The 24152-nt window shown below is 40.9% G+C and overlaps 1 long non-coding RNA gene across 1 annotated transcript in view; it reads left to right on the top strand.

The window, feature by feature from the left end:
- Nucleotides 1–18795, top strand: part of LOC139172847 (uncharacterized) — a 77047-nt gene extending 58252 nt beyond the window's left edge. The window contains exons 6-7 of the long non-coding RNA XR_011559941.1: nt 8513–8615; nt 18482–18795. This is a non-coding gene — a long non-coding RNA (uncharacterized lncRNA). The remainder of the gene's footprint in view (nt 1–8512; nt 8616–18481) is intronic.
- Nucleotides 18796–24152: the final 5357 nt, after the last annotated feature.

Raw genomic sequence — 24152 nt, 5'->3', positions numbered from 1 at the left:
TGGCGGCCCCGACTCTCTGGAACCAGCTCCCCCCAGAGATTAGAATTGCCCCCACCCTCCTTGCCTTTCGTAAACTCCTTAAAACCCACCTTTGTTGTCAGGCATGGGGGAACTGAGATATCTCCCCCAGGCCTATTTAATTTATGTATGGTATGCTTGTATGTATGTCTGTTTAATAATGGTTTTTTTTTAACATTTTAAATTGTAAATTATTAGATTTGTTATGAACTGTTTTTATTGTATTGTGAGCCACCCCGAGTCTACGGAAAGGGGCGGCATACAAATCTAATAATAATAATAATAATAATAATAATAATAATAATAATAATAATAATAATAAAGCCAGGAAGGTGTTTTTATTTCCTTTTTAAGCAGAAGTATTAGGGAGACGGATTCTAAGATGATTCTAAAGCTGTATTAATAACCAAGGAGGCCTAGGACATTTTTTTAAAAAAAAAACAATCTGTTTAAATCCTAGTTAGCAAATCCCACCAGCACAAAAAAATAAAGATACAAGAATATGTTCTAAATTTCAGAAGCTGGATTGAAATTCATAGCCTCCCACTGTAATTTTCTCCAGCAATAGTTTTTTTGTTTTTGTTTTTAAGCTTTAGCCTGTGGTTTATGCATAAATAGACACCCATGGAGAGATGCTGTTTGCTAAGCTAGGCCTGTTGTAAATTTCTGCCAGGGGAAGATGTTGGCAGGCGTGACTCTGAAGTTGTCTAACTGTAGGCGTGAGCAGTTGGCTTGCAACCGAGCGGTACAATTATTATTACATTTTGGTGAGCAAAAATCGCAAGGGGAATGGCACCAGCATTGACCGCCCCAGGGGAGAGTATGGTAAGTTAGCAACTTTTCAGCCAATTTTCAACCTGTTTGGATTAATATTAATAGTTGTGTTAAGTTTCTCCAAGACCAAACATGTCTACCTTAATACAATTTACCACCCAGGTAAATTCTTTGGCTGCCATGTGGTTTCATCCCCCCTGCCTTGAGAGCAGAACAGGAATTATTATTATTATCATTATTATTATTATCATTATTATTATTATTATTATTATTATTATTATCATTATTATTATTATTATTATTATTTATTAGATTTGTATGCCGCCCCTCTCCGAAGACTCGGGGTGGCTCACAACAGTAATAGAAACAATATAACAGTGAAACAAATCTAATATTAAAATAAAACGTATCTAAAACCCCAGCAATTTAAAACCATACAACACATACATACCAAACATAAAATATAAAAGCCTGGGGGAGGATGTCTCAGTTCCCCCATGCCTGGCGATAAAGGTGGGTCTTGAGTAATTTGCGAAAGACAAGGAGGGTGGGGGCTGTTCTAATCTCTGGGGGGAGTTGATTCCAAAGGGCCGGGGCAGCCACAGAGAAGGCTCTTCCCCTGGGGCCCGCCAAACGACATTGTTTGGTCAACGGGACCCGGAGAAGGCCAACTCTGTTGGACCTTATCGGCCGCTGGGATTCGTGCGGTAGAAGGTGGTTCCGGAGGTATTCTGGTCCAATGCCATGTAGGGCTTTAAAGGTCATTACCAACACTTTCAATTGTGACCGGAAACTGATCGGCAGCCAATGCAGGCCACGGTGTGTTGCAGAAACGTGGGCGAATCTAGGGAGCCTTTGCGAGTTGACATTAGGCTACTACGAAACCCCTGTTCCTTCTTGTTGGATGGTTCTGATGTACGTACGGAACAGGTGCACTTTATAAACTCAGTGAAACCTAAACTCAGTTTTGAACTTTGGGGGCTACTGCGGCTCAGACAACAATAGCAAGCACAATAAACATCGGCTAATAATAGTAACCATTGCACAAGTGAGCCCACAGTTGTAACCACATGTTTGTGCTTAATTTCAGAAAAATAATAATAGGAAATGGCTTAAGAGGAATCTAATTATCTCCTGACATGTGTATTTTTGGAGAAAATAGACACGCTGTCCTGGAAAGAGACCTCTGCATTGCAGAACCCCAAGCGTTGAGGCTGTATTTAATTTATCGCTGTCAGCTCTGGAACTAAAATTAGAATTTCTTATATGTTTGGACAACTCTTGTTGACCCCCCCCCCCCAATCTGTGGAATGTAAATTCCAGAGCAGAAAGGACAATCTGTTAACTTCTGCCTGTCACAATGGGAATTGGGTAACTGTCATTTATTTTTCTCTACTAGCGCTTTCTTTCAAGGAAGTGTGAATCATATTACCCCCAAAATTAAGCAAATAGCTTGTTTACCAAAAATTGTTTAGCCACAGAATTATGTTACAACTTGTTTTTTAAGTCTGAAAACTTTTTTCTTTTAGACTTTGAGCTGAATGAGCTGGATTTACTTTGTCTGGGATTGGGGTGGTTATTCCCTAATATATATATATATTTACTGCCTCCTACCCAGAGTATGTTATGAGTTTGCAGATGAAACCTTATGCTTTTAGCTGGTTTTATTATTGTGAAGTGAAAGACTTCATTGTGTGTTAATTAGATGATGATAATAATAATAATAATAATAATAATAATAATAATAATAGTGATGATGATAACAGCAGCAACATCATCATCATCATCATCATCATCATCATCATCATCAACAAAACAACAACAATAATAACAAGGGGTCACAATCTGAAGTTAGTTGGGGGAAAGATCAAAAGCAACATGAGAAAATATTATTTTACTGAAAGAGTAGTAGATCCTTGGAACAAACTTCCAGCAGACGTGGTAGATAAATCCACAGTAACTGAATTTAAACATGCCTGGGATAAACATATATCCATCCTAAGATAAAATACAGAAAATAGTATAAGGGCAGACTAGATGGACCATGAGGTCTTTTTCTGCCGTCAGACTTCTATGTTTCTATGTTTCTAAGTTTGTTCCAAGGATCTACTACTCTTTCAGTCAAATAATATTTTCTCATGTTGCCTTTGATCTTTCCCCCAACTAACTTCAGATTGTGTCCCCTTGATCTTGTGTTCACTTTCCTATTAAAAACACTTCCCTCCTGAACCTTATTTAACCCTTTAACATATTTAAATGTTTCGATCATGTCCCCCCTTTTCCTTCTGTCCTCCAGACTATACAGATTGAGTCCATTAAGTCTTTCCTGATACGTTTTATGCTTAAGACCTTCCACCATTCTTGTAGCCCGTCTTTGGACCCGTTCAATTTTGTCAATATCTTTTTGTAGGTGAGGTCTCCAGAACTGAACACAGTACTCCAAATGTGGTCTCACCAGCGCTCTATATAAGGGGATCACAATCTCCCTCTTCCTGCTTGTTATACCTCTAGCTATGCAGCCAAGCATCCTACTTGCTTTTCCTACCGCCCGACCACACTGCTCACCCATTTTGAGACTGGCAGAAATCACTACCCCTAAATCCTTCTCTTCTGAAGTTTTTGCTAACACAGAACTGCCAATGCAATACTCAGATTGAGGATTCCTTTTCCCCAAGTGCATTATTTTACATTTGGAAACATTAAACTGCAGTTTCCATTGCTTTGACCATTTATCTAGTAAAGCTAAATCATTGTTAAAATCTGTTATTTGTCGCTCGCTTGCATTCCTGAAATCTTGAGCTTTTCCTTTTGTTGTATTCTGGCAATATACAGTATTTGTTTTACACAGTGTGTTCTAAATATACATTTTTTAAAAAAAAAAACCTTCACTTGCAAGGCCTTAATAAATGTAATTAAAATTCCTCTGGGTGCTTAACTCCACCCCCACGAAGGCAGGCATTAAATGTTTTGCTTTGTTTTCTTTTTAAATAAAAGTAAATTGTAGTATGGCTAACCACACATTAAATCCTTTTATCCTGGGATTTACCAAATCCACTCAGAAATGGTTGTCATCTACGAAAGGGAGTGGAGAGATAAGTGTATGATATGTATACGGACCACGTGTCCTTTGTTTCAGAAAGCATCCGTTAGATTTGTTTATTTTTCAAAAACTCTCTCTTGTCCTTTCTTTTGGTCATTTAGTTTTTACAGTAAACATGGTATAACGTTGCATGCCCAGTCTTTCGCGTTCGTGTCCAAAAGATGGAAATTAGTCACATCTAAAGTTTCAGTGTTTGAAAGCAGAGTTGTAGAATGGCAGAAAAATAAAATTAAATTTGATTCCGCTTTCCCCTTCTTTTGAAAAAAGAGAAACTCTCATATTGATCATGCAGGTTTGCACTACAGTGATACCTTGTCTTACAAACTTAATTGGTTCTGGGATGAGGTTCTTAAGATGAAAAGTTTGTAAGATGAAACAATGTTTCCCATAGGAATCAATGGAAAAGCGATTAATGCGTGCAAGCCCAAAATTCACCCCTTTTGCCAGCCGAAGCGCCCGTTTTTGCACTGCTGGGATTCCCCAGAAGCTCCCCTCCATGGGAAACCCCACCTCCGGACTTCTGTGTTTTTGCGATGCTGCAGGGGAATCCCAGCTGGGGAATCCTAGCATCGCAAAAACGAGCGCTTTGCTGGTAACAGAAGTCGAGGTGGGGTTTCCAAGCGAAGGGAACATCAGTGAAATTGCAGCATCACAAAAACACCAAAGTCCTCAAAACCCCACCTCCGGATCTCTGATTTTGCGATGCTGCGATTTCACTGAGGTTCCCCTCGCTGGGAAACCCCACCTCCGGACCTCCATTGCCAGCGAACCGCCCGTTTTTGCACTGCTGGGATTCCCCTGCTGGGATTCCCCTGCAGCATCACAAAAACATGGAAGTCTGGAGATGGGGTTTCCCATGGAGGGAAGCCTCAAGGGGAATCCCAGCAGCACAATAATGGGTGCTTTGCTGGCAACGGAAGTCCAGAGACAGGGCATCCCAGCGGCGGCGGTGGGTTTGTAAGGTGAAAATAGTTTATAAGAAGAGGCAAAAAAATCTTAAACCCCAGGTTTGTATCTCGAAAAGTTTGTATGACGAGGCGTTTGTAAGACAAGGTATCACTGTATTTGTTAAAAAGGTATTAAATAGGCTCACTGCTGCTTTAGTAGTCATTTTTTTCTTTATTTCCTCTTTCTCTTTGCTCCCCAGTAATTCCTTCCCAACCTCTTTCCAATAATAGCAATAATAATGCCATTTAGACTTATATACCACTTTATAGTGCTTTACAGGCCTCTCTAAGTGGTTTACAGAACCAGGATGTTGCCCCAAACAATCTGGGTCCTCGTTTTACTGACCTCAGAGGGATAAAAGGCTGAGACAACCTTGAGCCTGATGAGATTCGAACTGCCAAATTGCAGGCAGCTAGCAGGCAGCAGAAGTAGCCTGCAGTACCGCACTTTAACCACTGCACCACCATGGCTCATAATCAATCTTATTGCAGATTGGATTTGATTTATCCAATCAAATCAAGCACTTGAACACCAAACTGTAACTTGGTCCGATTTTTCGTTTTCTTTTTAAAAAATAATCTTTATTAAGTTTCTACATATAAAAATAGAAAGAAAAGAAAAAAAAATAAACAAACAAAACATACAAAGAAAAAAGAAAGAAAAAACCCAAGAAAAACAGACAAATGAACATATAAACTTGAACAACATATAAAACATATTCCATTTCAGTGGTATTCTTTATATGCACATAGATATAGTTATTTGCTTATCATCAATTAATATTTTCTTTCACTATGTACATATATTTATTTGTTATATAGAAGACATAATTTGTCAACCGTAGTGTTGACTATCACTATCAAGCAACCTAATATTAAGTATTTTTCAGCTGTAGTGAGGGGGGCGTTTGCCCAGGTTCGCCTGGTGCACCAGCTGTGGCCCTATTTGGACCGGGACTCACTGCTCACAGTCACTCATGCCCTCATCACCTCAAGGTTCGACTACTGTAATGCTCTCTACATGGGGCTACCTTTGAAAAGTGTTCGGAAACTTCAGATCGTGCAGAATGCAGCTGCAAGAGCAATCATGGGCTTCCCAAGGTATGCCCATGTCACACCAACACTCCGCAGTCTGCATTGGTTGCCGATCAATTTCCGGTCACAATTCAAAGTGTTGGTTATGACCTTTAAAGCCCTACATGGCACCGGACCAGAATATCTCCGAGACCGCCTTCTGCCGCATGAATCCCAGCGACCGATTAGGTCCCACAGAGTGGGCCTTCTCCGGGTCCCGTCAACTAAACAATGTCGGTTGGCGGGCCCCAGTGGAAGAGCCTTCTCTGTGGCGGCCCCGACTCTCTGGAACCAGCTCCCCCCGAGATTAGAACTGTCCCTACCCTCCTTGCCTTTCGCAAACTCCTTAAAACCCACCTTTGTCGTCAGGCACGGGGGAACTGAGACATCTCCCCCGGGCATATACAATTTATGCATGGTATGTTTGTTTGTATGTATGTTTGCTTAGTAAATGGTTTTTTAAAAATATTTTAAACTATAATTTAGATTTGTCATGAATTGTTTTATTTTGTTGTGAGCCGCCCCGAGTCTGCGGAGAGGGGCGGCATACAAATCTAAATAATAAATAATAATAAATAAATAAATAATTTGTCAACCGTAGTGTTGACTATCACTATCAAGCAACCTAATATTAAGTATTTGTATCTAGTGTGTGGAGTTGTGGGTTTGTTTTCTTTAGTTCTGTATATTGCGTTGTATTCATTTTGCATATTTGGGAGGAAGATAAGGATTCGTTTTTGTTTTGTTTTCCACTGATTTACAGTCTGATTTTTCATGTTCCCGGGTGGGCATTTACCTTCAGCAGCCTTCTCCTCCTTCAAAATTAACAGTTGTACAAAATTGTTACCCTTAAAACTGTCTTTTTAAGGGTGCACTGTTGACTTCTCGTTTAAGGGATAATTGCCACCTTCGATCAAATGAAAGGGCCAGTCTTGTGTCTAGAAGACAGCCACACAAATGCCCATCTGACTTAGATAGTCAAGCATCCTTGTCAATATATTTTATTGGTTTATTGCAGGTAGTCCTTGGGTTACAACCAATGAAGGGCTGCAAAAAAATTTACTACCACATTGTGAATGTGGCTTATTTTGTGGGTGTGGCTTGCCAGCCATGTGTCCAGGTGGGAGTGGCTTGATGGTCATGTCACCAGGGGTGACTTAAAGGTCATGTGATTGGCTTGGCCAACTTGATGTCAGTGTCAATGGTTTGGGTCAGGGTTAGGGTTAGGATGCCTGGCCTCTCCTCATATCAAAGAGATACAATTTACTATTTACTATTACTATTTACTATTTTTTTAAGATTATTTTTAATATTAGATTTGTTTACCTTGTCTTTTCATTGTTGTTAGCCGCCCCGAGTCTTCTATATGTGGACCTCCAGTGCATTGAACTGGTGCATCTCCTTCTGTAACTGTCCTCTCTAACAAGACATACTCCGGATAGGTTAAAACTACAACCCCCAGAATTCCTATATATAAGTTGGACTACCTAGGAATGCTGGTTGTTGTAATCCAGAGGATACCACATTAAAGAGAACTGTTCTAGAGTCTCCCTACAATTGTCAATGAGCCAATGGGATATGGTAATTCAATTCAATTCAATTTATTGGATTTATATGCCGCCCCTCTCCGAAAACTCGGGGCAGCTAACAACAGTCATGGACAATATATAGTAAAAATCCAATACTGTACTAAAAACTAACTTAAAACCCCTTAATATATAAAACCAGCATACATACAAACATACCATACATACAGTTGTAACAGCCTAGGGGGAGAAGAAATCTTAATTCCCCCATGCCTGGCGGCAGAGGTGGGTTTTGAGTAGCTTACGAAAGGCAAGGAGGGTAGGGGCAGTTCTAATCTCTGGGGGGAGTTGGTTCCAGAGGGCCGGGGCCGCCACAGAGAAGGCTCTTCTCCTGGGTCCCGCCAAGTGGCATTGTTTCGTTGACGGGACCCAGAGAAGACCCACTCTGTGGGACCTAACTGGCCGCTGGGATTCGTGCGGCTGAAGGCGGTTCCTGAGGTAATCTGGTCCGGTGCCATGAAGGGCTTTATAGGTCATAACCAACACTTTGAATTGTGACCGGAAACTGATCGGCAACCAATGCAGACTGCGGAGTGTTGGTGTAACATGGGCATATCTTGGGAAGCCCATGATTGCTCTCGCAGCTGCATTCTGCACGATCTGAAGTTTCCGAACACTTTTCAAAGGTAGCCCCATGTAGAGAGCGTTACAGTAGTCGAGCCTCGAGGTGATGAGGGCATGAGTGACTGTGAGCAGTGACTCCCGGTCCAAATAGGGTCGCAACTGGTGCACCAGGCGAACCTGGGCGAACGCCCCCCTCGCCACAGCTGAAAGATGTTTCTCTAATGTGAGCTGTGGATCGAGGAGGACGCCCAAGTTGCGGACCCTCTCTGAGGGGGGGTAAATCAAAAACATCCAATCAGGCATAACTTCCAGATCCAGAGAAGACTAAGCAGGTGCTAAATCTGATGCAAAAATTCAAATAGTTCAATATTTTAGTCCCAGTAAACTACCTGTAGACATCTAGAAATTAATTATGTGAGTTAATTTAAACTCTTTTTAAATTATTTCAGGTTGGTGTCAGGAGTAAATGTCCAAAGGATGTACCTATGGATCTGGATGTAATTTCTCAGGATGGCAGAGATAGAAAACCATGCCAAGGTGGATTGTGATAAGGTAGGTCTGTTCTACAACACAATACAGGAACGTATGCAAGCAATAGTCAGTGTAGTTTAATAGTTATATTGTTCTGTTTTCTTGTATCTCAACCAGTGAATTTTTTTCCCCACCTGGATAAATGCTCTGTCATATTTGTGCATATTTGACACAACCAATGCCATGAAGATTTATGGTGCACTAACCAGTTTTCTTGAAAAACCTATAAATGTCCATTATAAATGTCTGTTATATAAGTGGCTGTTGGGTGAAGAATGGTGCTGAAAGATAGCAATAGCACTTAGACTTGTTATATACCACATCATAATGTTTTACAGCCCTCTCTAAGTGGGTTTACAGAGTCAGCGTATTGCCACCAACAATCTCGGTCCTCATTTTACTGACCTCGGAAGGATTGAAGGCTGAGTCAACCTTGAGTTCACCAGGATAAACCCCAGGCTGCGGTCGGAGTTAGCCTGCAATATTGCATTCTAACCACTATGCCATCACATGTCTTTGAGATATAGGCTGTGTTCTCCTGCTAAGATAGATGCCTGGAAGAACATACATTAAAATAAACTTGATAAGCTATATGACTTAGATAATAGCCTCCTAAATCAAGGCAGATTCTTCAAATCAGCAGGTTTTAGAAACACTGAGATAGAAGGAACTGTTCCTTTACCCAGCAGTTAGTTAAACTGAGGATTTTGGAGTGGCGCTATATGGTGTGATGGCCACGCACTTAAAACAGTTTGAAAGGAAGCAGAGTCTTGAATGGATGAAAAGGCTATTAATGACCATTAATCTTATTAATATTGAAAGGGGAGCATCTTCCTTGTGGTTGAAAGCTTCTTGAATGCATTGGGCTGGCGGTTGCGTAAATCCAACAGATAAACCTGATCCAGCCAAGTTCTTTTTAATGATATTATCAACTAGGAAATGCTGGTAGCCGCATTGTAGTTATTGATTTCTTTCCCACAATTCCATAGATAAAACGCTTTAAAAGAGGGGTTGTTATTAAGCATGTCCTTTGCAAGAGCTCCATCATTAGTCCAAGGAGTTTCCAACAATTATCTGAAAATAATCCTAATTATTTTCTTCGGGGACTCATAGACTAGGGTTTTCCTTCCTTCCTTCCTTCCTTCCTTCCTTCCTTCCTTCCTTCATTCCTTCCTTCCTTCCCTCCCTTGTTTGTTTGTTTGTTTGCTTGCTTGCTTGCTTGTTTCTTTGTTTGTTTGTTTGCTTGTTTGATCAGATTTCTATGCCACCTTTCTTCTGGGACTCACAACAAAGAATAAAATACATAAAGAAATCTAATATTTAAACATTTAAATGTACTAAAAATCTCGCTAAAATCTAATTTAAATTAATCTTGCTAAAAATCTAATTTAAATTAATTCTAAAAAACCCTACACATTTAAGAACTTTCCTTCCTTCCTCCTCTCTCTCTTCCTCCTTCTTTCCTTCCTTCTCTCTCTCCCTCCCTTCCTCCTTCCATCCTCCCTTCTCTCTCCTTCCTTCCTTCCTTCCTTCCAAAATGAATGGTGCCACTAGACTTTCCAATAAAAGTTGCCATGTTTACTTTTCCTCCCTTTCCCCTTTCATTTTCTTTTCTTTATTTATTTTAAAGTAAATCAGTGACCAGACTTTCCTATTTGCATGCTAAGTCTTTTTTTTTTTGCCTTTAGTCTACTGTATTTTAAGCAGAAGAGTTGGTTGCTGCCTATTTTTTTTTTCATCTGTTCTACATTCCTTGTGGCTTTTCTTTCTTGCCACATAAACATGGGACAAAAGAGATTTATAGGCAAAATTCTTGGCTGCTGGCAAAAGCAAGTCAAATAATTTGAAAGTTCACGATCCTCCATCCGAGCCCTCTCAAGTGACCATCCTTCCCTGTTTTAGCTGTCACTGAACGCAGTGGCAGGGCTTCACGAAGGAGGAAAACTTGAATTCACTTCTCCAGATTTAAAACAGTGACACAATCCTCCTAGTTTCATTCCAAGTCTGAGAAGCATCAGTTTTGAATTTGACTTCCAAGAGAATTAAAGCAAATCATGTGCTCTTAAGGAAAGCAGAGGTGGGCTTCCTTGAAGAAAGTTGGTGGGAAATTTGAGTAAAAAATTAGCTTAGCCTCAGAAAACAAGAAAATGTGAGAAATAAAGTCAAGATTTTCCCACCTTGATTTTATTTATTTATTTTATTTATTTATTGGATTTGTATGTCGCCCCTCTCCGGAGACTCGGGGTGGCTAACAACAGTAATAAAACAATGTACAATAATAATCCAATAAATACTAAAAATGATTTAAAAAACCAAATCAGTGCAGGGCTGCAAAATTTTTTACTATCACACTGTGGGCGTGGCTTATTTTGTGGGTGTGGCTTGTCAGCCATGTGACCAGGTGGAAATGGCTTGACATCATGTGACTGGGGGTGGCTTAAAGGTCATGTGACTGGCTTTAAAATGGCCAACTTGACGTCAGTCACTTCAAGGGTTTTTGTTAGGGTGCCTGGCATCTCCTCCCCTCAAAGAGATACAATTTCCCTATCTATTTACTATTACTAAACATCCAAAATATAGTATTTTATTTAATTTTTTATTTTTTATTTATTTGTCCAATACACAAAACACATCAAGGGGAATGGGCATGAAGTATTACATACAAGGAAAAGATATGAAAATGGAGGAGAAGATATATGAAAGGGAGGAAAGATATATGACATATGGGATAAGGGGAGACAAATTGGACAGGGGACGAAAGGCACACTGGTGCACTTATGTACGCCCCTTATTGACCTCTTAGGAACCTGGCGAAGTCAATCGTGGATAGTCTAAGGGTGAAATGTTGGGGGTTAGGGGTTGATACTACTGAGTCACGCTTCGACAACTCGATTGCTAAAGTCATATTTTTTACAGTCAAGCCTGGAGCGATTAACATTGAGTTTGAATTTGTTGCGTGCTCTTGTGTTGTTGCGGTTGAAGCTGAAGTAGTCATCGACAGGCAGGACGCTGCAGCATATGATTTTGTGGGCAATATATATACAATTCTATGTATATGTGCCATATGTGTACATACATATTACACACAGGCACACAAAAATACACATCATCTACTTTATAAACTGTATGTGTATGTACAAACACACACGCACAGCTCTTCTTTAATTATACACATTCAACCTCATTTACTACGATAGGAAAAACATGCCCAGAGCCCAGAAGGGGAAAAAAGAAAAAAAAATCATAATTTTTCTACCGGTTCTGCATACCTGACCATACCTGTAGGAGCCTATCACTGAACCAAATCTTTTATGGTGAAGTTTGTTTCCTGGTCTGATCTACTTAATAAGAGCTGTAGCATGCATAGTTTTTGGGGCGGTAACTTTTTGTAACCTAGTAGGATTTGGCTGAGTGAGTGTCTGTAGTATGGAAGTCATCAACCCAGTGCCCTAGTTACCAACAATCCTGGACAGTATATCTAGTGTCAAGGGATAGCTTTAAAAAGCTGGTAGGCATCCAGGATAGCTGGAGGGCAAGTGGCAAAACCCATGGATCAGCATTGATTGAAGCCTCCTGTTTCCCATCCAAACTCAACCCTGCCTGATGCGTTAGCCATTTTTTTGACAGCGTCTGTCATGCTAGAATGAAACTCCTTGCTTTTAGCCAAGTTTGAAAGTGACTCATTCGAAAAGGACGAGGGAGAAACCTGAATAGAAAGAGGGGGAGGACATAGAGAGCATAAAATCAGGCAAGGTCAGATTTACTTGGACATAAAAACATCTGGATCAGCAAACTCTGCCGTGCTTGAAGGAGTTACCTAAAAGGCTGAAGGTTCAGTACAAAACCTTAAAATGTTACTGTGGTCCTCAACAAATAATGTCGTCTATCATTTGTCCTTTTTGTGGCTATTCAAATAATGTGACTTAATCAACTGAAAAAGAGTCCAAGCGCCTATTTGAAAACTTATCTTGGTTGGTAGGCCACTCCCACCCAGTCACATGATTGTCAAGCCACTCCCACCTGGTCACATGACCATCAAGACACTCCTACCCAGTCACATGACTGTCAAGCCACACCCACGCAATAAGTCATGCCCACAGTGTAAAAGTAATTTTTTTTGCAGTCCTTCATTGTCTGTTCCCCAATTAATTCTGAAATATTATTATTATTATTATTATTATTATTATTATTATTATTAATCAGATTTATATGCCGCCCCTCTCCACAGACTCAGGGCAGCTAACAGCAATAATAATACAATGTAAACAAATCTAATATTTAAGTTAATTTAAAACCCCAATTTAGAAACCAATCATACATACTGACATACCATGCATAAATTTTATAAGCCTAGGAGGAGCGAAAGTCTCAATTCCCCCATGCCTGACGACAGAGGTGGGTTTTAAGGAGCTTATGAAAGGCAAGGAGGATGGGGAAAACTCTGATATCTGGGGGGAGTTGGTTCCAAAGGGTCGGGGCCGCCACAGAGAAGGCTCTTCCCCTGGGTCCTGCCAAACGACATTGTTTAGTTGACGGGACCCGGAGAAGGCCAACTCTGTGGGACCTAACTGGTCGCTGGGATTTGTGCGGCAGAAGGCGGTCCCGGAGATATTCTGGTCCAGTGCCATGAAGGGCTTTATAGGTCATAACCAATTGTGACCGGAAACTGATCGGCAACCAATGCAGACTGCGGAGTGTTGGTGTCACATGGGCGTATTTAGGAAAGCCCATGATAGCTCTAGCAGCTGCATTCTGCACGAAATATGTGCATCAATTATTCAAATATTTTTTGAGGATTGTTCCAGGACACTTCCAAATCTGGTGACATTTTGGTCCAAAGGTTTTAAATGCGAAGGGCATGCAAAGATACAATAAGCTCAACATTTCATGGATGGACTGAGATGAAGATTTTATCTTGACTGTGGCTTGCATTTGAACTGGGCAAGATCCAGGTCTCAAAAGGAACAAAAATGTACTTTTTAAAAAGGAAAAAAAAAATTCTGTGAAAGCAATCTTTGCAGACATCAGGTTTAAAGAGCTGGCTGTTCTCTTCATAAATTGTGGTTCTTAAATTAAAACCTGTTTCAACTGAAAATCCATTCCAGTCCTTAGAAATAGTTTGCTTAAACATCTTTTCTTTTTGCTGGATTTTAAAAAAACCATTACTACCAACCTGCCTTCCATTGAGGACCTGTATACTGCAAAGGAGGGCTGTGAAAATATTTACTGACCCCTCGTATCCTGGACACAAACTGCTTCAATTCCTGCCTGATGCTATAAAGCACTGCACAACAGATTAAATAGACACAAGAACGCCATCACTCTGCTAAACAAATAATACCCTCAACACTGTCAAGCTATTCACAAAGTCATAGAAACATAGAAGACTGACGGCAGAAAAAGACCTCATGGTCCATCTAGTCTGCCCTTATACTATTTTTTTGTATTTTATCTTAGGATGGATATATGTTTATCCCAGGCATGTTTAAATTCAGTTACTGTGGATTTACTAACCACGTCTGCTGGAAGTTTGTTCCAAGCATCTACTACTCTTCCAGTAAAATAATATTTTCTCACCTTGCTTTTGATCTTTCCCCCAACTAACTTCAGATTGTGTCCCCTTGTTCTTGTGTTCACTTTCCTATTAAAAACACTTCCCTCCTGAACCTTATTTAACCCTTTAACATATTTAAATGTTTCGATCATGTCCCCCCTTTTCCTTCTGTCCTCCAGACTATACAGATTGAGTTCAATAAGTCTTTCCTGATACGTTTTATGCTTAAGACCTTCCACCATTCTTGTAGCCTGTCTTTGGACCCGTTCAATTTTGTCAATATCTTTTTGTAGGTGAGGTCTCCAGAACTGAACACAGTACTCCAAATGTGGTCTCACCAGCGCTCTATATAAGGGGATCACAATCTCCCTCTTCCTGCTTGTTATACCTCTAGCTATGCAGCCAAGCATCCTACTTGCTTTTCCTACCGCCCGACCACACTGCTCACCCATTTTGAGACTGTCAGAAATCACTACCCCTAAATCCTTCTCTTCTGAAGTTTTTGCTAACACAGAACTGCCAATGCAATACTCAGATTGAGGATTCCTTTTCCCCAAGTGCATTATTTTACATTTGGAAACATTAAACTGCAGTTTCCATTGCTTTGACCATTTATCTAGTAAAGCTAAATCATTTACCATATTACAGACCCCTCCAGGAATATCAACCCTATTGCACACTTTAGAGTCATCGGCAAATAGGCAAACCTTCCCTACCAAACCTTCCCCTATGTCACTCACAAACATATTAAAAAGAATAGGACCCAGAACAGACCCTTGTGGCACACCGCTTGTAACCTGTCTCTGCTCAGAATACTCGCCATTAATAATAACTCTCTGATGTCTATGCTTCAGCCAGCTTGAAATCCACTGAACTATCCAGGGATTAAGTCCAATCTTCACTAATTTATCTATCAGCTCTTTATGTGGAACCGTATCAAAGGCTTTGCTGAAGCCCAGATAGGCAATATCCACGGCACCACCTTCATCCAACACCTTTGTGACATAGTCAAAGAAATCAGTCTGCATTACTATTACTATTAATCTTCTCATTGTTCCTATTACCCACCTTATGAATTATGACTGTATGACTGTAACTTTGTTGATTGCATCCTTATGATTTATATTGATTCGTATGACTTGATTGCTTATTGTACCCTATGACTATCGTTAACTTTGTACCTTAAGATTCTTGACGAATGTGTCTTGTCTTTTTATGTACACTGAGAGCATCTGCACCAAAGACAAATTCTTTGTGTGTCGTATCACACTTGGCCAATGAAGAATTCTATTCTATTCTATTCTATTCTAGTTCCTGTTTCTATTCCTATTCCTATTCTATTAAAAAATATTAACCAAATTCACATAATCCCCTATCCCCAAATCTCTATAGATAGCATTAGTGAAATAAAGCAATTGCGGTTTGCTTAGCATATTTAATCTGACTTGATGGGTTTTGTTTTGTTCTTGTTTCTCCCCCTCCCCTTTCTGAAAAATAGGTCAAGAATATTTGGCAGGAAAACTCAGCCAAATCTTTGTTTTAGAAAGAAAAGATCTTGCCCTGATAGGAAAGCCAGACCCAGTGACGCAGTTCTGAACTTTTTCCTGCAAGTTAACAGCTTTATTACCAATTTGCTGAATATTTAGTCATCTGTAATGTTAGGGTTTCCCATGCTGTTCTGTGCTTTTGCGGCCCCCAAAGCAGAGGTGATGATACTACAGAGTCCAGTAGTGAGTTCCATGCCTCAACTATTCAGTTACTAAAGTCGTATTTCCTGCAGTCGAGTTTGGAGCGGTTTACATTAAGTTTGCATCGGTTGTGTGTTCGTGTGTTGTTGTGGTTGAAGCTGAAATAGTCGTTGACAGGAAGGATGTTGTAGCAGATGATTTTACGGGCTATGCTTACATCGTGTTTAGTTCTAAGCTTTCTAGTTGCGTAGGGTATTTTGTTGCGAGTGGAGGAGTGGAGGGATCTTCTATTAAAGTATCTCTGGACATTTTATAGAGGGTTTATATCCAAAACACAGTGTGGTTGTTGTAAAGACTTCATACGGATAACTCCCCTTCCATACAGAGCACTGCACACCAAGACAACTAGACACAAGAACAGTTTTCCCCCGAACGCCATCACTCTGCTAAACAAATAATTCCCTCAACACTGTCAGACTTTCTACTAAATCTGCACTTCTATTCTACTAGTTTTTCTCATCATTCCTATCACCCATTTCCTCCCATGTTGACTGTATGACTGTAACTTGTTGCTTATATCCTAAGATTTTTATTAATATTGCTTCTTCATTGCTTATTTGACCCCTATGACAATCATTAAGTGTCGTACCACATGATTCTTGATAAATGTATATTTTATTTTATGTACGCTGAGAGCATATGCACCAAGACAAATTCCTTGTGTGTCCAATCACACTTGGCCAATAAAATTCTATTCTATTCTATAAAGGATGCATTTCTCCAGCTGTGTTGTTGGGGGCCGCCTCTTACCAGCAAACATTGTCGGAGCGTCCCCGTGGAGCTTCAATCTTCGGCTCCTTTCCCAAAAAGCGTGGCCTTTGACATTCCCCACCGTCCTCACTTCCCAACCGCCCTGTCCAAATTTCTCTCTGGGTCGTTGCAGTCGAGCTAATTGAAATTAAAACCCATCCCCTGCTAGCTGCAAGACGTGTGGAATCTGCCCTCCTCCCCCTGACCCTTTTAATCACGTTGCCCTCTCCGTTTTCCGAAAAGGCCATCCCATTCCACCTGGGAGGTGGCCCTAGCAGGAGGCCGAGGCTCGCTGTGTAATTACAAGGCCGGCGTTTGCCATCTATGGATTCCTTATTTCTGACAGCTTTGCTTGCCTAAGCAGGAGAACTTGCTGACTGGTCTTTCTGCCTCCCTCCTTCCTTCCCTCCCTCCAGCTGCCTCCCTTCCTACAGAAAAACGCCTAATGGTAAGGCAAGCAATCATCCTCCTCCTCCTTTAGGGTGGACAGTCCTTCTTTTGTAGGTTCTGTCCTTCCTCTGTTTTTTTGCACTCCGAGACTTCAGGAAGCTTCCCTGAACCCTCGGAAGTACAAAAAAACAGCACAATGGTCTGGCAATCTCACACTACTCACCAGAGCCTACAAAACTTTTGCCAGACCCATCCTAGACTACTGCTCATCTGTCTGGAACCCATACCACATCTCGGACATCAACACCCTTGAAAACGTCCAAAGATACTTCACCAGAAGAGCCCTTCACTCCTCCACTCGAAACAGAATACCCTACGAAAGCAGACTATCAATCCTAGGTCTAGAAAGCTTAGAACTACGTCGCCTAAAACATGATCTAAGTATTGCCCACAAGATCATATGCTGCAACGTTCTACCTGTCAATGACTATTTCAGCTTCAATCGCAACAACACAAGAGCACGCAACAGATTCAAACTTAATATTAACCGCTCCAAACTTGACTGTAAAAAATATGACTTTAACAATCGAGTTGTCGAAGCGTGGAACTCATTACTGGACTCAATTGTGTCAACCCCTAACCCCCAACATTTCTCCCTTAGACTATCCACGATTGACCTCTCCAGGTTCCTAAGAGGTCAGTAAAGGGCGTACATAAGTGCACCTTTTGTCCCCTGTCCAATTGTCTTTCCTTTATCTCATGTATCATATATATTTTCTTCCTTTCATATATCTTCTCCTCTATTTTGGAATACTGTGTTCAGTTCTGGAGACCTCACCTACAAAAAGAGATTGACAAAATTGAACGGGTCCAAAGATGGGCTACAAGAATGGTGGAAGGTCTTAAGCATAAAACGTATCAGGAAAGACTTCATGAACTCAATCTGTATAGTCTGGAGGACAGAAGGAATAGGGGGGACATGATCGAAACATTTAAATATCTTAAAGGGTTAAATAAGGTTCAGGAGGGAAGTGTTTTTAATAGGAAAGTGAACACAAGAACAAGGGGACACAATCTGAAGTTAGTTGGGGGAAAGATCAAAAGCAACGTGATAAAATATTATTTCACTGAAAGAGTAGTAGATCCTTGGAACAAACTTCCAGAAGACGTGGTAGATAAATCCACAGTAACTGAATTTAAACATGCCTGGGATAAACATATATCCATCCTAAGATAAAATACAGGAAATAGTATAAGGGCAGACTAGATGGATCATGAGGTCTTTTTCTGCCATCAGACTTCTATGTTTCTATGTTTCTATATATTACTTAATGTCTATTCTCTTCCATATGTATTGTGTATTGGACAAATTAATAAATAAAAATAAAAAATAAATAAATTTTCTTTTTTCCCCTTTGTTCTCCTGTCTTTCTCTCCCATTCCAGTCACTTTTGCTAAGCTTGCACATCAAGGAGAAACCAATCTCTCCGGACTCAAATCTGCAACCGAAAATGCTGATAGGAAGACGGTGTCTTTCCAATGTTATCTCCCGCTAATACTGAGAAGAGTACAGAAGATGGGAAGTGCGACAACCCTTTTGGGGGGAACAAACCGGAATGTCGTTCTACAATCTCTCTGAAGCTTTCTAAATCAGCGACGTCCTGCAACGTCTGAACTGCTGGACGCGACATCATATGCTCGGATGCCTCTTAGAAGCTTTTATTGGAAAATTCGTCCCCAATAAAAACATTTGACTGTATTTTGATGAGGGGTGGGGAACCTTTGTTGTGTTATTTTATATACCGGCCAGGGTCGGGCTTCAAAAATTTTAGCAAGGGATGCTGGGTGGGCGTGGCCTAGTCCAGCCTCCTGCACAGCGGCAAGACGGAGGGCGTTTTTGCCCTTCCTGGGCTCTGGAAAGTTTTCTCCAGCTTCCAGGAGGGCGGAAATGGCCTCCATTTCTGGTCTTCTCGAACTTCCAATAGGGTCGTTTTTTTGCCCTCCCTGAGCCTCTGCGTATGCCCCCTTGGCATTTACCTGCATTTAAAATGGGCCAGGTGGGGATTCTGGAGAGGGAGGGGTGGGTGGGGCCAGCCAGGAGTGAGATTTGGGGGTTCTCCAAACTGCACCAAATCTTAGCTAGAGGGTCCCCTAAACCCCTGCAATCCTCCAGCAGCCCACCCCCGCTCCTTTATTTATTTTATTTATTTATTTTATTTATTCATTTGTCCAATACACAATACATATGGAAGAGAATAGACATGAAGTAATATATATAAAGATAATATGTAAAAATAGAGGAGAAGATATATGAAAGGAAGAAAATATATATAATATATGAGATAAAGGAAAGACAATTGGACAGGGGACGAAAGGCACACTAGTGCACTTATGTACGCCCCTTACTGGCCTCTTAGGAACCTGGAGAGGTCAATCGTGGATAGTCTAAGGGAGAAATGTTGGGGGTTAGGGGTTGACACTACTGAGTCTGGTAATGAGTTCCACACTTCGACAACTCGATTGTTAAAGTCATATTTTTTACAGTCAAGTTTGGAGTGGTTAATATTAAGTTTGGATCTGTTGGGTTCTCTTGTGTTGTTGTGATTGAAGCTGAAGTAGTCATTGACCGGTAGGACGTTGCAGCATATGATCTTGTGGGCAATACTTAAATCGTGTTTTAGGCGCCGTAGTTCTAAGCGTTCTAGACCCAGGATTATTAGTCTATTTTCGTAGAGTGTTCTGTTTCGAGTGGAGAACAAGGGTTTAAGTTTCACTAGAACTCAGATTCCTCTTGTGATAGTTCTGTTTCCCTAATCCTAGAAAGATAAAGATAAGGTTTGCTTTGAAAATACAGGGGTTTTTTAGTCACAAAAGTATTCACTGCAATTGCTCCCCACTTGATTTCTCTGGATGAAGTGGAAACATTCCTAGAACTTCCTTTTTAAAAAATTGTTTTTTAAAACATCCCAATATTTTAATATAGATCTGCACCCGCTTTTCTTACATTATTTCTAAATAATATACAATAGTTTATCTGTTCTACAAAGTTCCATATTTTCATCATTCGTTTCACATTGTTTCATGGTCCTTTCTTTTTTTCTTAGTCCAGTTGTAACCATCTATTCCATATTTCGTAGTATTCTGAGTTATTTTGTCCTTTAAGCTCCATGGTCCGTCTATCCATCTTGGAACCATAGTTCCCTCTAAGCTGAGCAGTGAGCAATCGCTCACTTAAACATCATCATCAACTCAGAGTTTTCCAAACCTGCCCAGATGCCGAGAGGGAAAGAGTGAGAGAGAAGGAGAGAGAGAGGAAGAGAGAGAAACAGATAGAAAAAAGAGAGGAAGGAAAAGAGAAAGAAAAAGAATGGGAGTAAGGAAGAGAGAAAGAAAATCAAAATCTAGTTTGAAACTAGCTCAACTATTTAAGTGGCATTTTGATATTGATAGAGTTGCCCTATTATGAGCTCACTGTTATAGACACACAGTACAGTATTTTATTTTGAAATTCTCTGAGGCAAAACAGGGTGGGTTTTTTGTTTGTTTGTTTGTTTGTTTGTTTGTTTGTTTGTTTGTTTGTTTATTTATTTATTTATTTATTTATTTATTATTTCTGTGCCGCCCAGTCCCGAAGGGACTGCCGCTCAGACACTATACATTTCCGCTCACCTCCCAAAAAAATTAGAGGGAACACTGCTTGGAACACCTGTAAATTTTATCCATAAGTACATTTTCCATTGGGATTAAATTGTTCTTCCAGTGTTGGACATATGCTAATTCTCGCTGCCGTTATGATGTTTATTGGTAAATATTGTATTTTGGGGGGAGGGGGGGTTGTTACTGTTTCTTCATTATTCCCAGTAAGAAGAATTTGGGGGGTAAATTCTATTTTTCTATTTCCATGATGTCTTGCAACCATTTATAAACTTTTTTCCAGTAACCCTTCGCTTTGGGGCATGGCCACCACGTATGAAAGAAGGAAACTGTTAGATCTTCTAACAGGTTCCTGGCAGATCTGGAGAATGGAACTAGATCTTTAAAGCTCTTCTTTCCTGAGATATCCTGGCAAGGATGTAGAAGACTTAGAAGGAATTAAATGTATTAATGTTTCCCTGCTCTAAAAGACATGGAAAACTAGTAGGTTATATATAGGAGGGAAGTGTTTCGTAAGCTTCTTAAAACCCACCTCTGCCGCCAGGCATGGGGGAACTGAGATGCTCTTTCCCCCTAGGCCTTCACAATTTTATGCATGGTATGTCTGTATTTATGTTTGGTTTTATAATAAGGGTTTTTAACTGTTTTAATATTGGATTGTTTATGCTGTTTTTATTACTGTTGTTAGCCGCCCCGAGTCTACGGAGAGGAGCGGCATACAAATCCAATTAAATAATAATAATAATAATAATAATAATAATAATAATAATAATAGTAGTAGTAGTAGTAGTAATAGGAAAATAAACACAAGAACAAGGGGTCACGATCTGAGGTTAGTTGGGGGAAAGATCAGAAGCAACTTGAGAAAATATTATTTTACCAAAAGAGTAGTAGATGCTAAAAGGGGAAAGATTTATACGACCTGAAAAGAAACCAGAGCCTACCCCTGCCTTAGACTATCCACTGTTGACCTCACCTGATTCCTAAGAGGTCAGTAAGGGGCGTACACAAGAGTAGTAGATGCTTGGAACATACTTCCAGCAGACGTGGTAAATCCACAGTAACTGAATTGAATGCCTGGGATAAACACATATCCATCCTAAGATAAAATACAGGAAATACAGTAGTATAAGGGCAGACTAGATAGACCATGAGGACTTTTGCTGCCGTCAATCTTCTATGTTTCTATTCTCAAAGTTTGTTGAAATGTCTGATGTCAAGCCATTATTTTAAGTGAACGTTAAACTGCCCTTTAGATGTTTTGGAAAATGGTAATTATCCACGTAGAATCCTGCTTTGCTTGAAGGTTCTGTGTTGCATCCTGTGGTTTTGTTTTCAGCAATGCCGTCGGTCTGGTACTGCTGCTGTTTCCTTCTAGGCAAATAAATCTTTTCTTTGGGGTAATTCTAGAGAAGGGCCACAGCAGATGGCCATCGTTTTAGAATTTGGCCAGGTTGCAGATGCCTCCAGCTGGGGTTTCGTTGTGCTAGGAGGCTTCAAGGGCTCAGTTCCAGAGCATTTCAAGGTTAGGTCTCTGGCCTGCATTTGTCTTCCCTGGTGGCTCAGTTTCCCTTGCGTTGGCACAGCCTTGCCTCCTGTCTGCCTGACCTCATGTCACTGACTCATCCTCAAACCACAGGGCACCAATTGCTCGCATGACTCACCCACAAAAGTGTGTCAAATAAAAAGTGGGGATGATTGGAGAGTTTGAGAAAGACAAAGACGAGGACAGCTGAAAACTGGTCTGTAAAATGCAGTGGTTCTCAACCTTTCCAATGCCGTGACCCCTTCATACAGTTCCTCGTGTTGTGGTGACCCCCAACCATAAGTCTAGCGCCAATTCTCCCAATAGAGCTTTAAACTGATTGGCAGGAAAGTCCCAAAGGGTACCATTTGAAATATGTTCCAAGGCGCCAGAATAGAAGCTAATACCATGGGAAAATTTGTCATTTCCCATGGTATTAGGCGACCCCTGTGAAATGGTCATTTGGCCGCTAAAGGTTGAGAACCACTGAGGTAGGGCGAGACACAGTGGTGGCACAGTGGTTAGAGTGCATCACTGCAGGCTACTTCAGCTATCTGCTAGCTGTAGTTCAGCGGTTCAAATCTCACCACCGGCTCAAGGTTGACACAGCCTTCCATCCTTCCGAGTTGGGTCCAATGAGGACCCAGATTGTTGGGGGCAATATGCTGGTTCTGTAAACCGCTTAGAGAGGGCTGCAAAACCACTACGAAGTGGTGTATAAGTCTAAAAGCTATTGCTATTGCTAACTTTCTTGCTTCTATTATCATGGCTTAGTTTGGCAAGAAAATGGAGTTTGGGGGCTGCTAATATCTCCTGCAAGGCCGTATCTAGGATCATCAACCATGGCAGTTGCAATGAGCTTTCTAGACCTAGGATTGATAGTCTGCTTTTGTAGGGTATTCTGTTTCGAGTGGAGGAGTGAAGGGCTCTTCTGGTGAAGTATCTTTGGACGTTTTCAAGGGTGTTGATGTCCGAGATGTGGTATGGGTTCCAGACAGATGAACTGTATTCAAGGATGGGTCTGGCAAAAGTTTTGTAGGCTCTGGTGAGTAGCGTGAGATTGCCAGAGCAGAAACTGCGTAGGATCAAGTTAACAACTCTAGAAGCCTTTTTGGCGATATTGTTGCAGTGGGCTTTGGCACTTATTACGTTTGCATTTATTTTGTAAGCCGTCCTGAGTCTACGGAGAAATCTAAACAAACAAACAAATTGCAAACTAACTCTATCCATTGCCAACTGTTTGATCCTCACTGGTGCAAGGTTGACTCAGCCTTCCATCCTTCCGAGGTGGGTAAAAAAAGGACCCAGATTGTTGGGAGGCAAGACGCTGACTTTGTAAACCGCTTAGAGAGGGCTGTAAGAGCACCGCGAAGCGGTAGACAAATGCTATCGCTACTTGGCTGACTTTTATCTTGCATTGGCTACCTCTGGTAGGAGGCAGAATTTTCAAGAGGGCATCAAAACCTTCCTCTCAGGAAAGCCTCACCCACAGGTGAGGACCTGAGAACCTGCTTGGCTTCCCTCTGCCTTCTGTCCCGCTCCCAAGTTATCGCCTGCAGGCGTTCAAGCCTACCTACGGATCCTTGAGGATTCTCGGCTGCTGTTTAAAAAACAAAAACAGCCCGAACCAAAACAACCACAAAGAAACTCAGGAATGTGGAAGGCAAATTTACATCTTGCTTAATAATAGACAATCCGAGGCGGGCTGGGTCTGTTTATCTACTATCATCTGCAGGAAGAAATATTTTGGCGCAGGGAATGATTTCTGAAGCAAAGTTATTTGCCGCCTTGTGCAAAGTTTTTTTTAACCCCTTCCACGGGATTGAAATTGTAAACTGGAAGGAAGAAGTTCCTCGACCAGCAATGGTGAACCTTCTTCTGTGCCAAAAATGGGAGTGCGTGCGTTCATGCTAGCACATGCATGTGCCAGCACAGAA

Source organism: Erythrolamprus reginae, chromosome 10 (assembly GCF_031021105.1).
Source record: "Erythrolamprus reginae isolate rEryReg1 chromosome 10, rEryReg1.hap1, whole genome shotgun sequence".
In the NCBI taxonomy this organism is placed as follows: Eukaryota; Metazoa; Chordata; class Lepidosauria; order Squamata; family Dipsadidae; genus Erythrolamprus; species Erythrolamprus reginae.
Note: the sequence above shows the minus strand (reverse complement) of the source record. Positions and strands in the feature narration are given on the sequence as shown.